This window comes from Felis catus, chromosome B2 (genome assembly GCF_018350175.1).
Source record: "Felis catus isolate Fca126 chromosome B2, F.catus_Fca126_mat1.0, whole genome shotgun sequence".
Lineage (NCBI taxonomy): Eukaryota > Metazoa > Chordata > Mammalia > Carnivora > Felidae > Felis > Felis catus.
This window is the reverse complement of record NC_058372.1, coordinates 118349977-118367747: the sequence shown is the minus strand read 5'-3', so window position 1 is coordinate 118367747 and position 17771 is coordinate 118349977. Positions and strand designations below refer to the sequence as shown.

At 39.4% G+C, this 17771-nt stretch overlaps 1 pseudogene; it reads left to right on the top strand.

The window, feature by feature from the left end:
* Positions 1 to 12480: 12480 nt before the first annotated feature.
* LOC105260596 lies at positions 12481 to 16678 on the top strand (annotated as a pseudogene).
* The last annotated feature ends 1093 nt before the right edge of the window (positions 16679 to 17771 follow it).

Below are 17771 nucleotides of genomic sequence, written 5' to 3'. Positions count from 1 at the left end.
TAAACTCAATTCCTCCCTTTGGCTTAGGACAAGCAACTGTCATATAAATGGGAAAATCCACATACAGTAACAGCTCACCAGTCCCATTAACTTGGAGGAAGACCTGTCTGAGTGAAAAGTCTGAATTATGAAATCATTCCAAAAAATGTTGCTTTGTGGGGTGCCTGGGTGATTTAGTCAGTTAAGCACCCAACTTTGGCGCAGGTCATGATCCTGTGGTTAGTGGGTTTGAGCCCCCCGTCAGGCTCTGTGTTGACAACTCAGAGCCTGGAGCCTGCTTTGGATTCTGTGTCTCCCTCTCTGCTCCTCCCCAGTTCATGCTCTGTCTCTCTCTCTTTCTCTCTCTCTCTCTTTCAAAAATAATTGCATAAGCATTAAAAAATTTTTTAGTGTTGCTTTCTTACCTTCACATAAATAGTAACTAAAACAGCTGAAATTTTAAAAATTATACATATATAATTGACATATCAAACACAAGAAAATACAATCAGATGATGTTGTTAGTGTTGTGTTTTAAATTATCTTAACTAGGTTAAACATTCTCATAAATAGCATGTTACTTATGATGTTGATGTTTGGCCAGATCCTTTTTTCTACCTTTTATTCAACTGTGAACAAGCCCAGAAAATTACTACAGATGTTAAGTGGGGAATAAAATTGTTTACATATGTATTTATTATATGCACTGATTTATGACCTGTATATTTAATTGTACTGGTTGGATTTTCAAAGCAGCTTACTGAACATCACTTTTCGTTTTTAATTATCAATAGCTTGTCATAATGTTGTAATGGACTTTACATAAACAGTCACTATAATTATTATTTGGCTTTTGCATTGTGAGTTTAGAGGTTTTGTTCCCTCGGTGCTGTTTAGGCGAGAGCTGGTCGCAGAAAGAAGAATGTAAAAACATTTTTTTGGAGTTATGACATGACACACTCCTACTTACTATATTTGACGTTAACAATTGTGCAATGGTTGTGAAACGCATTAATAAGCATTAAGCAATTTAGGGGCAGCTGGGTGGCTCAGTTGGTTAAGCGTCCGACTTCGGCTCAGGTCGTGATCTCACAGTTTGTAAGTTCGAGCCCTGCATCAGGCTCTGTGCTGACAGTGCAGAGTCTGGAGCCTGCTTCGGATTCTGTGTCACCCTCTCTCTCTGCCCCTCCCCCATTCACACTGTGTCTCTCCCTCTCAAAAATAAACAAACATAAAAATGTTTTTTTTTTTAAATACGCGTTAAGCAATAACTGGTTTGAAGTGCCCTGTGCATTAGTAGGACTGTAGGGGCCAATGCTCTGCTGGCGACGGCAGAGGACTAGGAGATGCCTAACATGATCTATGCTGTGCATGGCTGCTTTTGGAAAACACGTGAAAAGATCATTCTTGAATAGCATGTAACATCTGAACTCATCAAACTTCATTATCTTTTAAGATCTGAACTCAGGCAATAAAATTTAATCTCACATGGAAACTGGAATACAGCTTTCAACCCTGGGGCAATTTTTAAAAGTTCTTCTTTGAACATTTTATCAGTTGTCAATTACTTATTAATGAAAATTCTATGACAAGATCACAGAGGGCTTGATAAGGAGGAGAAGCAGAAACACCCCATGCTGTCTTTTCTTTGAGAGGCCTCCCAGGCAATCCCTGATGCTCTCCGCTGTGCTAGCTGTCAACAAGAAGAGAAGTTATTGTCAAGGGACACTCAGCACCATGGAATAGCGTTCTAACCCCCTTTGTATTAAGGGGCCATGTTTCCATTTTGTCCCACCAATAGCATTTGATAGGTACTCAAATACTTGTTAAACTGAATAGGTAAAGAATTTTAAGAGGAAGTTATTAGGGTTATAATCGGAACCTTTAGTCCAAACAAATTTCTAATGGTCCTAAATAAAATGCTAACAGATGTAACAACAATCTTAGACATTTTGTTGGTGTTTTACAATGTACAATGCCCTTTCAAGTTATTTATGTCATTTGATCTTTGATCTTTGATTAACTATTCCCATTTTTCCAAATAGAAGTAAACTCAGAGACACTGGTTAATTTGCCCAAGGCTTCATTGTCACTGGTGAAGCTAACTTTACGCAGACTTAATTTTGGTCCAAATGCTATCATTCACTGGATACTTTTGAAATATTTTGTCCCATTTGGTTATAGGTTTATCCTATACAATTGTCAAGAGTTATTAGTTGACACTCTTAAAGCTATATTTTCAACAATTTGGCTCAAATGCAGTCCCCAAATTGTTGTTTGAATAACATTCTAACTTTGTAGAATAGAATGAATAACATTCTAACTTTGTAGAATCATCAAGATAGACTGGCTTAACCCTTGATTTTATAAAAGAATATCAACACTAACTATTTGGTTGATCTTAAAGTATTTGACTGGAACCTCCTTCAATTAATGTAACTTTATATCTGCATCTACTGACACAGAAATGATCTAAGGTGAAGTAAGTCATCAATTCTGATTTTTTTATGCAGGTTTTATTCAGGGGTTGAACTAAAATCTAAGAAAGCAACATCCTTGGGCATCACTTAGATTCACAGGAGACTGGTTTCCCTGAGTTGCTTTCTACTATCATGAAACTGACTTTGAGGGGAAGACACAACAACAAGTAGCCTTATAAAATCAAGATCTACATTTGTTGCAGGGATATTACTGAGGTCATTATATACTATGTCTTTAAGTGTTCCCTACATGCAGTCCACTGGGTAATTTCTTTCAGAACTGAGTTCTATACAGTCTTTGCTTGGCCTGAGAAACTCTGAATTTTCTTCTTTTGGGCAATAAATACTATGCAACTGACTTTTCTCTTAGGCTATGTTTTCCAAGAACTCAAAGCCAAATTTGTGTCCCACCTGTAGCCAGTTATGTTGAACTATACTATATGTTGAAATAGTCTCCTAACTATTTGTGTGTGTGGGGGGGGTGTGTTTGCACCACACTTTAATTTTATCTGGTCCTGATTTTTAATTTATTTTTGACTATTACAGTTTATGTGTTGCCTAAAAGCACCCTCAAATTCTTTATACTCTCAAAGCATGAAAAAAACCCCACCAAAACCCCCAATTAAATTGTAAATTTTAAATGTTTTCATATACTCTTTTTCTTAAAATGCCATTGGCTGATTTGTTTGCCTCTGTTGGAAAAAAAAAAAGACCCTAAACTGTTTGTGAGAGTTATGAATAGCCACAGAGCCCCGAGAGTATAAAACTACAACTTTTGTTTGACAAGCAGTTTCTCAGTTGGGTGGATCTAATCTCTTTTCTCCGATTTAGGGATATCCATTGCTTTGCATTCCAACTAGGGTCCAGCTTCTGCACATGGGTCTTCCAGAATTACAAGATGTTTGCCAACAAGGCACTTGGCATCAGGGCTATGAGTCGTGTTTACTCTGCTGTCTATGGACTTGGTTGCCAAACCACTACAAGTGAACACCCAGGAGGGTTTGTGCTATTGGGAGGCATTTCTACCGTTTCGAGACTTTGAGACAACTATATGCACGTTTAAGATCTGATGTTTTCTTTTCCATATTGTCAGAAGGATGTCACACCCTCATTAAGATGTGTGTAGTCTTAGTATCAGTTGAATTCCTATTGCTGTTATAAGCATAGTAAAGCTCATCCTTCTAGAGGTGGCTTAGAGAAAACTATGGTTAAACTATTTATAGGATAAATATTCATAAACATACTTGATGGTTGATTAAATAAAAAAGAATACAAGATTGCAGTGATAAAAGAAAGTGGGCAAATGGTGACCTCTTCACTCATTACAATCTGAGTAACCATTCCTACTCCTTCCTCCAACCAACAAATACTTATTGACAACATTCTTTGTGACAGGCAACTTCTATTCTCTTTCCAGCATGAAAACAGTGGATATTTACAAACTAAACTCCCAACGAAGGTGTTAGGTAACGGTGGTATCTATAAAATAGACACACTTTCATAAAAGTTTTACATCTAAACATGAATATCTTTTATTATTATTATTATTATTATTATTTCATTTAAATCCAAGTTAGTTAACATACAGTGTAATAATGGTTTCAGGAGTCGAATTTAGTGATTTATCACTTACATATAACACCCAGTGCTCATCCCAACAAGTGCCCTCCTTAATACCCATCACCCATTTAGCCCATCCCCTCACCCAACACCCATCCAGAAGCCCTCAGTTTGTTCTCTGTGTTTAAGAGTCTCTTATGGTTTGTTGGGGCGCCTAGGTGGCTCAGTCCGTTAGGCATCCTACTTTGACTCAGGTCATGATTTCATGGTTCATGGGTTCGAGCCCCGCTTCAGGTTCTGTGCTGACAGCTCAGAGTCTGGAGCTTGCTTCAGATTCTGTGTCTCCCTGTCTCTCTGCCTTACCCCCCCACTTCTGCTCTCTCTCTCTCTCTCTCTCTCAGAAATAAATAAACATTAAAATTAAAAAAAGAGTCTCTTATGGTTTTTCTCCCTCTTTGTTTTTACCTTATTTTTCCTTCCCTTCCCCTATGTTCATCTGTTTTGTTTCTTAAATTCCACATATGAGTGAAATTGTATGATATTTATCTTTCTCTGACTGACTTATTTTGCTTAACATTGTAATTCTAGTTCCATCCACTTTGTTGCAAATGGCAAGATTTCATTCTTTTTGATTGCTGAGTAATATTCCATTGTATGTATATACCACTTCTTTTCTATCCATTTGTCAGTTGATGGACATTTGGGCTCTTTCCATAATTTGGCTACTGTTTATAGTGCTTCTATAAACATTAGAGTGCATGTACTCCTTCAAATCAGCATTTTTGTATCCTTTGGATAAATACCTAGTAGTGCAATTGCTGGGTCGTATGGTAGTTCTACTTTTAATTTTTTGAGGAAGCTCCATACTGTCTTCCAGAGTGGCTGCACCAGTTTGCATTCCCACCAGCAGCACAAAAGAGTTCCCCTTTCTCCTCATCTTCACCAACATCTGTTGTTTCCTGAGTTGTTAACTTTAGCCATTCTGACAGGTATGAGGTAGCTCATTGTGGTTTTAATTTGTATTTCCCTGATGATGCGTGATGTTGAGCATCTTTTCATGTGTCTGTTGGCCATCTGGATGTCTTCTTTGGAAAACTGTCTATTCATGTCTTTTGCCCATTTTTTTCACTCAATTATTTGTTTTTTGGGTATTGAGTTTGATAAGTTCTTTATAGATTTTGGATATTAACCCTTTATCTGATATGTCATTTGCAAATATCTTCTCCTATTTCATAGGTTGCCGTTTAGTTTTGTTGATTGTTTCCTTTGCTGTGCAGAATATTTTTATCTTGATAAGGTCCCAATAGTTTGTTTTTGCTTTTGTTTCCCTTGCCTCTGGAGAATGTCTAGTAGGAAGTTGCTGTGGGCAAGGTGAAAAAGGTTGTTGACTCTTCTCTCTAGGATTTTGATGGTTTCTTGTCTTATATTTAGGTCTTTCATCCATTTTGAGTTTATTTTTGTGTACAGTGTAAGAATTCTTCTGCATGTCGCTGTCCAGTTTTGCCAGCACCATTTGCTAAAGAGACTTCTGTTGGATATTCTTTCCTGCTTTGTCAAAGATTAATTGGCCGTACGTTTGTGGGTCCATTTCTGGGTTCTCTTTTCTTTTCCATTGATCTATGTGTCTGTTTTTGTGCCAGTACCACACTGTCTTGATGATTACAGCTTTGTAGTGCAGCTTGAAGTCTGGAATTGTGATGCCTCTAGCTTTGGTTTTCTTTCTCAGGATTGCTTTGGTTCTTCAGGGTCTTTTCTGGTTCCATACAAATGTTAGAAAAATAAAATTATTTATTCTAGCTCTGTGAAGAATACTGGTGGGTGTAGAATGCTTTGTATAGGATCACCATCTTAATGATATTTGTTCTTCCAATCCATGAGCATGGAATGTTTTTCCATTTCTTTGTGGCTTCTTCAATTTATTTCATAAGCCTTCTACAGTTTTCAGCATACAGATCTTTTATCTCTTTGGTTAGGTTTATTCCTAGGTATTTTGTGGTTTGGGGTGCAATTGTAAATGGGATAGATTCCTTAATTTCTCTTTCTGCTTCTTCATTATTGGTGTATAGAAATGCAACCAATTTCTGTACGTTGATTTTATATCCTGTGACTTTGCTGAATTCATGTATCAGTTCTAGCGGTTTTGTTTTTTGTTTTTTGTTTTGGTGGAATCTTTAAGGTTTTCCACATAGAGTATCATGTCATCTGCAAAGAGTGGAAGTTTGACTTCTTCCTTGCTGATTTGTCTTTGATTTATTTTTGTAGTCTGATTGCCGAGGCTAGGTCTTTCAACACTATGTTGAACAATAGTGGTGAGAGTGGACATTCCTGTCATGTTCTTGACCTTGGGGGAAACCTTGAGCTTTTCCCCATTGAGGATGATATTAGCTGTGGGTCTTTCATATATGGCCTTTTGGTATTGAGGTATAAATATGAATATCTTTAATGAGACTGACTGGGGTATTTATCATTTGAGTTAGTTAACTCTTAGTTATTCACTGGATGATTTCTGAAATTCCTCAGAATTTTAATTTTCCTCCTGCTGATAGACCAAAATAATATTTCTTCTTATTAAAAAAATGGATATGTGCTTATTTTAATATATCTACAATATTGAAAACATGAAGCAAATGAACATTACCCACAACCCTAGCTCTCATAGGTAAATACTCCTAATATTCTGCTCTATTACATTCTAATATTTTGCATATTTACATATTTTTGTTTGGGGAGGACAATTTTGCTTTTGGGAACAATTTTATGCCTTGATTTTTTTCCTCATGGATTTATTTTCTGAACATATCACATATTATTAAAAATTATTGGAAGAATTTTTAAAAAATATTTGAATATTCTATCAAATAATACTTATTAAATACCATAATTAATTTGAATAATGACTATTTAGATTATATCACTCTTCGCTACTGTTAAAAATACTGATAGGGCTTCTGAGGGGCTCAGCCAGTTGAGTATCCCACTCTTGATTTCATCTCAGGTCATGATCCCAGGGTTGTGGAATCAAACCCCAAGTCAGGCTCCATGCTGAAGCATGGAGCCTGCTCAAGACTCTGTCTCTCTCCCTCTGCCCTTCTCTCCTACTCGTGCTGTCTCTCTCTCTCTCTCAAAAAACAAAAAATACTGTGAGAATTAAAAGTTATTTCAATATCTGATCTTCTATGAATAAATTTAAATAAAATGGCAGTGGCATTTGATATAATAACTGCTGAATTTAGTCATTTCTCTTTTTACTTGTACCAAGAACTTTGGTTCCTGACGGATTAAATGTTTCATGGATTAAAAACTCTGATTTTCTGAAAATGTTTGTTGATGTAGTAAATCAACATTCACATGTGGATGAAGAAAGCAATATTCCTAGCAAGCACAACATCATCTGTTTCTTAAATATTTGGCATTTCCAGGCCAGCATGAAGCATGAGCATTTAGAGACCATGGTTGTGATGAAATAAGCAATGTGGGCTAAAGTCATTTATACCATTTTCCCTTGAAGCCTTCCCTTTCCCCTGAGATGGTCATTTTATTATTTTCTATTTTCCTTTCTGATGAAATGCACTTGTATAATCCAACATGATAAAGCTGGAGGTTCAAAATTATCATTCATAAATCAGATTTGCAACATACCAGGAGTGAAGCAGCCTTGGGGAGGGAAATGCAGAACTGTTTGTGCGTCTCCCACATGTGAACCAGTAATTAACCTGGTGGGACCGAAGGGCTTCTGGAGGCTTTACAAGTGGTCCTTCAGACTTCACAGAGAATAGAGGCGTAAGTGTGAAATTCTGTAAAAGAAAGACTTTGCACCTATTGCTTTTGCCTACAGAACACAATGTGACGATTTTGTTCTAAGGCAAGTAAGTCGTTAGGATCTGTATTACTTGCAAGAACCATGGTGTTGTTAAATAGCAAGCACGTGCCAAAATTCTGTTTCACCTGAAACTCTTCCCACAGGCTGTCATGTCGGGATCATGTAACCAAGCCAAGTGAAGATTTGGCAAATGTATGTTTATTCTCTTTAATATAAAGACATATCACATCCATCGGGCCCTAAATGGATAGTTCGTTGCTTAAACAACGTGTTTAACTTTTCTTCAACTTACCAAAGAAAGGTCATTCTTAGAGAGGTATTTTATTCTATGTGACTTCAGTGCAGTCTTAGATGACCGTATGAGTCCATCCATTCTACAGGCTCTCCATACAAATGCCAAGATAAATCTCCTATCAAATAAGAATGTTTTCCCAGCTTAAATTGGAGGCAGCTCTCACAGCAACTAGAACTGGGAGAAGGTGAGCAGTGGTGCAAGTAGTTTGTCAAACAGTTTAAGAGTGCTCTTACAAGAGGAGTTTGGAGTTCTGTCATATGAGTCTTTCCCCGGGGTCATTTAGGAAGCATATGACTGTGAGGGCTCTGTGCATTGCAATCAGAGAGAGGATCATACAACGTGGTGTTAGAAGTCCATAGACTCTAGAATCAGAAAGGTCTGGGTTTGCATACTGAACGTTTGACCTTGAACAACATCTACAAAATGGGAATAATAATAACTCTGAGTAATTCTTGTGAAAAATATATTAAATAATGTATGCAATATATCCAATGCAGTGGCTATCTATACTAATTGCTCAATAAAATGGTGGCTATTATTATTTTATAATAATAGATATATCCCATTATTTAATAAAGATCACTCTAATAGGAAGGGCAGTGACTTTTATCTGATGTTTGTGACCCCTTGCAGATATTCCAGAGGGCAGTGACTTGCAAAAGTTGCCTGTCATGTAAATCAAAAGCCTACGATCTCTTCAAAGCAAAGATTTCTCCATTCATTGTGAAATAGATGTCTTAACAGAAGCTGTTAGCAGAGAGGCTGATCAGTAACAAAAATTGATCTATTTGTTGCTAGGGACAGCAATTGGAAGGTAAGAGCCTCCACCCACAGAATAGAGTTCCTATCCTCGAGTTTCATACAGACAATTCAGAAATTGTCTTTTATCTTTTTCATTAAAAAAAAACCCAAAAGAGAAATTAATATTTATTAATTAACTAGAAAACGGGATTTGGAGCTCCTGCTCTTGAAGGGTGAATTAGTCCAGGGGAGGTGGGGCGTCGGGACACAGCTTCCAAAGTGCCCTGTGATGGAAGCAGGGCTGCCTAGTCCTTTAAGGCTCCTAGCCTGGAGCCACAGTGCATGCATGCTGGGAGCCATACCAAGTGTAGACCATGGATTTTTTTCCTTTTGGGGCTATGGGTGTTTATCAGGAACAGAAGGCACATTCCAGTATTTAAACCAGTAAGTCTCAACTATGTTGCATACGGGGATTTCCTGGAGATGTTTTAGGAATACCAATGACTGGCTCCCCACATCAGACCAAATAGATAAAAACTCACCTCCAGGGGCCAGGGCCTCCGTACGGCATATTTTGGTTTAGGCTAGTGGATACCAAACTTCAGCATGCTGACGCTTCTGACGAATCACTTGAAGGGCTTGTTAAAGCAGATTACTACCCTACATCTAACATAGTGCTTTTTCATAGTATAGGTGCTCAAAAAATAGCTGAAGAGTATCAGATTTACATTTGAAAAGAACAGCCTTCTAGAACAGAATTGATTTCCTGGTGTCCGTGGATAGGTTTGGTCATTCTTGAGCTCCTAAAACTAGCTGCAATAGTTCATGGGTTTGTTCGAGGACAGTTCCTTATCTTCATCAGATTCTTCAGGGGCGTGGATAGGGGGCCCATGACCTAGAAATGTGATAAGACACTCTAATGAGCATTAAGTGTTATTTTCCTTTAGGCTTTGTTTTCATGAAGAGTAAAAAAAAAAAAAAAAAAAAGTAATCTTTTGTTTTCAAAAATAAAACCAAACTTCAGTATTCACAAGCACAAAAAATCATTTCATCTTGTTAAAAATAATAAATCAGCCACTAAAGGCATGAGACTCTTCACCTAAGAGCCTTTGCCCATCATTTGTTCTGCCCACGCTTGTTTTACCTGGAACAGAATTTATTGCAGGTTGAAAAATAAAGGGTAAGACTCTTGACTCTCCAAGGCAGAGATATTATCTTGCCATCTTTGTCCCCCTAGGACCTGCCCAGGAAAGGCATACCATGATGGGCTAAAAGCAGAATGATAATGATAATACACATTACCCAATTCTGGAAAAGCATACAAGGAAACGTCAATAAAGTATCATCTTATTGCACTCTGTAGTTGTGAATTGGAAAACTTCTTGGACTATTTTTCACATATGTGTTTTTATTTTTTTTTTCCTTTCTTCCAGCCAGTACTTGCCTTTCAAGAGTCAAAGATTCACCTTCAAAAGACAATCTTCTTCCTAAATGCATTTCCCTTTGCAAAGTATATGACAATTTTTAATTTTTTTTTTTTTTACAATGCTTGGCTCTTAGAAACTAATACCTTCATTTTATTGCTGTTTTGGGTACATACATTAATGTTACTCTGTTATAGCATATGAAATAGAATAGCATTATAATTATAGTTAAGAAAAAAGCTGTGAGGGGCACCTGGGTGGCTCAGTTGGTTAAGTGTCCGATTTCGACTCAGGTTATGATCTCACAGTTTGTGAGCTCGAGTCCCACATTGGGCTCTGTGCTTGATAGCTTAGAGCCTGGAGTCTGCTTCAGATTCTGTGTCTCTCTCTTGCTCTCTGCCCTCCCCCCAACCCCCGCTCACACTCTCTCTCTCTCTCTCTCAAAAATAATAAAATAAACATTAAAAATTGTTTTAAATGTTAAAAAAGTGATTTTTTAAAGTTATTTATTTATTTATTTATTTATTTATTTATTTATTTATTTTGAGAGAGCAAGAATAGGAGAAGGGCAGAGAGAGAGAGAGAGAGAGAGAGAGAGAGAATCCCAACCAGCTCCACATGGTCAGTGCGGAAACCAATGTGAGGCTCAAACTCAAGAACCTTGAGATCATGACCCGAACCAAAATCAAGAGTCAGACACTTAACTAATTGAGCCACGCAGGCTCCCACAGAGCTGTGATTCTAAGGAGAAGAGACCCTAACCAATGGCCAAAACCCCTAATGCAGTTCTTTCTATACCAAATATTTCTCAGATTTACATACAACTTAGAGAAATTATCTCTTGTTCCATAAAGGGTCAAGTGAAGGCTCTATTGACTAGTATTTTTACAATGGCAACTATTCACCAGGGTGCCAAAAAATATAGCAGTAATCTGCACCTTTCATAGTGCTCTCGCTCACTCGCTCTCTCTCCATAGTGCTCTCTCTCTCACTTTCTCTCTCTCTCAATGTGTAGATGGAAATGGCCTCAAAGAATTTTATTTTTTTAATTTACTTATTTAAATTCAAGTTAGTTAACATACAGTGTAGTGTTGGTTTCAGTATTAGTGTTTCATTAGTTTTCAGCATTAGTGTTTCATCACTTACACATAACATCCAGTGCTCATCCCAACATGTGCCCTCCTTAGTACCCATCACCCATTTAGCACATCCCCCCACCCAACACCCCTCCAGCAACCCTCAGTTTGTCCTCTGTGTTTAAGTCTCTTATGGTTTGCCTCCCTCTCTGTTTTTATCTTCTTTTTCTTTCCCTTCTCTTATGTTCATCTATTTTGTTTCTTAAATTACACACTTGAGTGAAATCATATGGTATTTGCCTTTCTTTGACTTATTTTGCTTAGCATGATACATTCTAATTCCATCCACATTGTTGCAAATGGAAAGATTTCATTTTTTTTTTGATTTCTGAATAATATTCCATTATATATACCACATCTTCTTCATCCGTTCATCACTTGATGGACATTTGGGCTCTTTCCATAATTTGGCTATTGTTGATAGTGCTGCTGTAAACATTGGTGTGGGCCTCAAAGAATTTTAAATACATGCATAGTTTATCCATAAAATTGATCATTCTGTACATGGAGTTCTGTGGTTTCTTTTAAAACTTTACAATGCATCACAAACATTTTTTCCATTAGTAAAGATCTACCTTTTCCTTTTGAAAGACTGCAGAGTATTCCATTGTGTGAATACACAATACTTGGATTCTTTTAACCAAATCCTTATTTAGACTGTTTCCAATTTTTCCCTGTGGTAAACATAGCAATGGACCTTTGTGTAAGCACAGCTTTATGCCCTTGTCTTTCAGAGGGTTAGTGTACCTATCATTAAAGTTTTCTTCCTTCTATCCCCAGTGGTCAAAAGTCCTGGATCTTATCTATGTCTATCACCTAGCAGCCATAGAACCTGGGAGAAATGACTTTGTTATTTCTTCTGTAAAATGGAAACACCAATCACTGCCTCTCACATATGTGGCACGGAAGGGAAAAAATGGAGGTGAACATGTTTTGCAGACCCTCTACTCATCAGTATTTTGCATCTTTTGTCTCCTACACGGAATGCATAGTTTTCGTTCATGATATCCAGTTTTACCCTGAACACTCAGTAAACGCTCACTGAATGAAAAAACCTGTGAACGGCATCTACCAGCACTCCTCACACTGTTCTGGGCACTGCCTGCCAGCGAGTGACCTGGTGCACTACTCCCTGGGACCATCTCCCTGGCCTAGTGCATTAAAACCTGTGTGTAAAGGTGAGGGCAGAAGTAGACCTGGATTATGACTCTTCTCAAACCTCCCAGGTGATTGGGAGACAGATGAAAATTTAGAACCGTTGGGCCAGGCTAACACTGTCATCGGCAGTCATCATTTAGAGCTCCCAGGTAGGAAAGGGTCACACTACCTCTTTGAGTAGAGGAGAAGCAAGTTCAATACAGGGAAGTGTCCCCTACCTGTTTTACTGACTTAAGTCCCATCACAGGGTCCTGAGAGATCCATCACAGAATAGGCATAATACCCAAATAGACAGTAAATTTCTTGTAAATCAATTTCCCAAGAGGAGCTTCAGCTTTTTATTAAGTTTTAGGGTGTGTGAATGTCGGGATCTAGATGAATAAAGCATTACCTGTCATGACTGCTAACAGTCACACTGCATGTGAGCTGTGCAAAATGTCCCTGTGGAAATGGAAAACTAGGCCAGTCCTTTCTGAGTAATGAAGGCCATGAATAATGCACAGAGAAGGTAGTTTCTTTTCATATAGTTCTTACCGTGCTAATATTTGTGACCACTTTAGAAGGTAGAAAATGCAGAGAAAAGAAGAGGGGGGAATACATTAAAAATGCATCAAGCAAAAAAATATCAAATCAAGCCAAGTTCAACAACTAGTCCTTGCTTTCTCATCTGGTGTGGTAAATGGCTACATGAGAGAATGATGAATAAAATCATTTCTCTGAAGATTCGGTAACAAGAATAGCTCACGATGGGAGAGCTTGGTTAGTGTCTAAGCTGGGTCAAGTGTTTACATATAGTATTTGATTAAACCTCATTAGTTTGCCAATCAATACAATGTTTTTAATAAAATTAAATGTGGAACGAAGTTAAGAAAACATGAACAAGGGCTGCAGATACTTCAAGCCAGCAGTCAAGCCAGAAATCTTGGCTTGTCCTAAAGGTTATTAGCTTCAGTATCTATGACGTCATTTGCCAGATGACTTTATTGGACAAGGCTGTGGTTTGGTAAGCCACCAGGTGAACTACTCTGGGGAGTGTAAGGTAGTCCTCTTGGGAAAGAAAAACAAACACGTTTGGAACATCTAGTGCTGTTTGATATTGTCACCAGTGACGCTGAGGACAGAGCCGTGAACATTCCCATCAGAATTAAGGGAAATAGATGTCAGTCAGTTAATATTTGACTATCCTGTTTGTGTAGTACATAATATAAGGCATCTTGTAGAAGGTGGGTTCGTATCTCAAAGGAGCTTACAATCTATGTGGGGGGTGGGGTGGGGGGAAAGGTATTAATTCCCAAATATTTTTATTTTTAAGCTTGTATGTTAACCCTCAAAAGTGGCCCGAGCATTACAGACTAGTGGGTGGGAATCAAGAGATGAAAAACAAAGGTAGCGAGGCTCATGGAGCCAGTTGGAAGGGGTCCCAGCCTCAAGGGGGATGGTTAGGCATAAGCTGGATGGTTAGGGAGTCACGGAGAGCATCTGAGACCACCTCTGCTGGAAAAGAGCACAAGAGAAAGAGGAGAAAATTAAGCTTCTGGTTACCAGCCTTGTCCCAGTCACATTATGCTTTAACTCCCCAGATCTGTGTCTGAGGGTTCAGTACTGTCTTCTCTCTGCCCCACAGGCCTCATAGGAGCCCCCAGACCCCCACCTTCCTTTTCCTTCTTCCTGAATCTATGCAGCCTGACTGCAGCTCCTTCAGTGCTGGCGCCCCTCAGAGGCACCAGCAAGGCGTGGCATTCCCAGCCTCCCAGAATCCAGTGTTCTGCTTCCTTCCCAACTTTGACCTTCCCTGGAAGTCTGAGTGTGCCCAGGATGCCACTGTGCACCGATGTTCTCTTGGAAATCAGCCGTCCCCTCCTTTCAATAACCTATTATAACTGGACAGGAGTTTGATTCCAGTGGTGACCAAGGAGCGCTCCTGCCTATTCATATAAATGGTGATGGCAATAGGAGCAATGTTTCTTAGTCCAGCTCCCATGTTCTGAGCAGTGAGCTAAGTGATATGTGACAAGGATCACGGTATCAGAAGCAGGCAAGGGTCTGTCATGTGGTCACTTCTGCTGACATTCATTGTTCCATTAGTTTCTTGGCCGCTTCTGCTCTTGGGCAGCCAGGTCTACAAAGCTCATTCTGTCCTCCTGTGTCACCCCAAGTCTTCTCCAGATGCACTCCCTCCTTAGCTATGTCTCCTCTAGAGTACAATAAAACCCACACCTCTGCTAATGACATCCTCCGTGTTCTGTTTTGGCAGAAACATTAGTGTGTGCATTCTCCCAGTTTGCTCTTGATACTCAAAGATGAGATTTTTGGACTTCTAACAGACAACTCACTGAATTTCTTGGTACCCTAAAATATCTGGATCTTGAAATTGAAAATTGTGTTTTGAAGATGAACATCTCCCTTATTGAGGGGTTTAAAGAATCTCAGTAGGAACCCCAAAGTCAATAGTTTGACTCTTTGTCCCATTCCTATCTCCTATACCCAAAGCCATCTTTGCAGCCAGAATGAAGGGTGGGGGGGAGGATATTGAGACTAGGAAATTCTGACATTGGGTAGAAGGCTACACCCCATCGAGTTGAATATCTGCAATTACCATCCTGTACAAGGGAGGAGCAAAACAGAGAATTCAAAACTTGGTTGCTTTTTTCTTTTCTTTTCTTTTCTTTTCTTTTCTTTTCTTTTCTTTTTTTCCTTTTCTTTCTTTTCTTTTTTTGAAGCAAAGTAATGAGGATAAAACAAATGTCAAGGACAGGCTGAGAGAGTGGGTCAAAGATAATTTATTACTGATGAAGTAAGGACAGATGGTACATTCTTTTTCCTCACTCTTTGTATTTAGTATTGTTTAATCATTATTTTTTCATAAAGAGTATTTAGGTCAGAGTTCTTAGTTGTAAGCATGAAAAACATACTCTGGCCAATTAAGCAGAAAAAGAAATTTGTTAAAGACTCCCAGGCAGCTCAGAGAAACGTTGGATGAGCTGGAAAAACAGGCTCAAGGCTCTGGGCACACGGCCCCAAACATCACTGCAGAGGGGGCCTGACGAAGGGACCCTCCCTGTGACCACCGCCCACAGAGCACCAGATGCTACCAGTCACCCTGTTGCCACCAAGTGGACTTTACCAAATCTGCAAATGACATAGTCACCCACGCCACTTTTGCACCACAGACTGATCTTTGAAGCGCTCAAAAGCCTCACACTCCTGCCATCAAAAGGGATATTATGCAGAACTCCTTCCCCAAGCACTGTCTGCCAGTTCAGCTTGATTGGAGGTATGCCAATGCCATTTTGCAAGAGGAGTGGGGCATGAGAATCCATTTTTCTGGCTCTATCTACCCTTATGAGGATACAGAGTCACTAGAATATGGTGAAACTGTTCAAAAGATGGATTAGGGAACTCAATACAGTTAGAAAAAGGCAGAGCCCTTAACCTCCATCACAGGAAACATGACAGCTACCCTACAGGCAGCCCTGAAATATCCCCCCATCAACACCAAGAGTCAGGCGGTGAAGGCTCGAGCAGGCAGCATCGTCTTGAAGGGGCGCACCTCTTTTAAAGCTAATGATATTGGGGCGCCTGGGTGGCGCAGTCGGTTAAGCGTCCGACTTCAGCCAGGTCACGATCTCGCGGTCCGGGAGTTCGAGCCCCGCGTCGGGCTCTGGGCTGATGATAGCTCAGAGCCTGGAGCCTGTTTCCGATTCTGTGTCTCCCTCTCTCTCTGCCCCTCCCTCGTTCATGCTCTGTCTCTCTCTGTCCCAAAAATAAATAAACGTTGAAAAAAAAATAAATAAAGCTAATGATATTGAAAAGGCTGTTCAATCCCTGGACAAGAATGGTGTGGATCTTTTAATGCAGTACATTTACAAAGGCTTCCAGAGCCCTGGGACAGTGGCAGTGCCGTGTTATTGCAATGGCATGGAAAGACACTTGCTGCCAGAGGAGTGGGGTCCACTGTTCGAGTGTGGACTGCAAGGAAAAACGTGTAGTCCAGCAGGGTCTGGGTCTCTCCTGTGGGTGTGGGAGTTGCTGGTACAAAGACCAAAACAACCAAACGCCACTGTGGCCCTTGGCAGTGTAGTATGTTTCTCTCGGCTTTGCCTTCTTGCTTCTTTTTTCATATCTGTAAAGAAGGAAACTACATATCAATTTTCCTTTCATGAAAATTGGGATAATACAGAGGAAACGTTTCAACGTGAGTGTTTCATGCTCTCAAAACTATTTTGGTGATGTGTATTCCTCTCTGTATGTCATATAATTTGCCTTCCAGCTTAATCGTGCAATTTTAACCCCTGTTGGCTGGTGGGTTTTTTGTTGTTGTTGTTGCTTGTTTTGCATTTTTTTGAGGTGTTTTGTTTTGTTTTTGACTAACAGTGAGAAAGTTGATCTGAATTTGAGGCCAATTTCCTAACTCCTTGCTAGCCAGGAAATGATCTTTACCAAAAATATCTTTGAGAAACTGGTAGCTATTAACATTGCAAAACTGGACCATAATTCCCTTCTTTTTTTTTTTAATTTTTTTTTCAACGTTTATTTATTTTTGGGACAGAGAGAGACAGAGCATGAACGGGGGAGGGGCAGAGAGAGAGGGAGACACAGAATCGGAAACAGGCTCCAGGCTCCGAGCCATCAGCCCAGAGCCCGACGCGGGGCTCGAACTCACGGACCGCGAGATCCTGACCTGGCTGAAGTCGGACGCTTAACCGACTGCGCCACCCAGGCACCCCGTATAATTCCCTTCTTTAAGCAAAATGTGTTTCTGGAACAGGTGGTACATGAACAGCGCTACCGAGTTCCAGCTTTGTTTGTGCTTATCTCAAGGTCACGTGAGCTTAAGTATGCCTCTTCCTCTCTGCATCCATTAAGCATGGCCTCCCTATTTCTCAATGGTCTCCAGGGTCCAGAGCAAGAAGTCTTGCTCTACAAAAATGTATCTCTGAAGTGCCAGAGCCTGTTTGGCATGAGCATAAAACTTTGTTCTAATAATATGACCCTATTTGGGGAAACTACTCCAAATCAGAAAAAGTGTGAAAACTTTGATGAAGTTCAAACTCTGGGCAGCCTCTGAATGAGATGCTGTTTTCTTTATAATAGTTGCCTTAGCCATTATGAGGTATATAACAAGTATTTGATATGCCTTGTTAATGTCTTCAGTATTCTTCAGGATAATTAGGATCT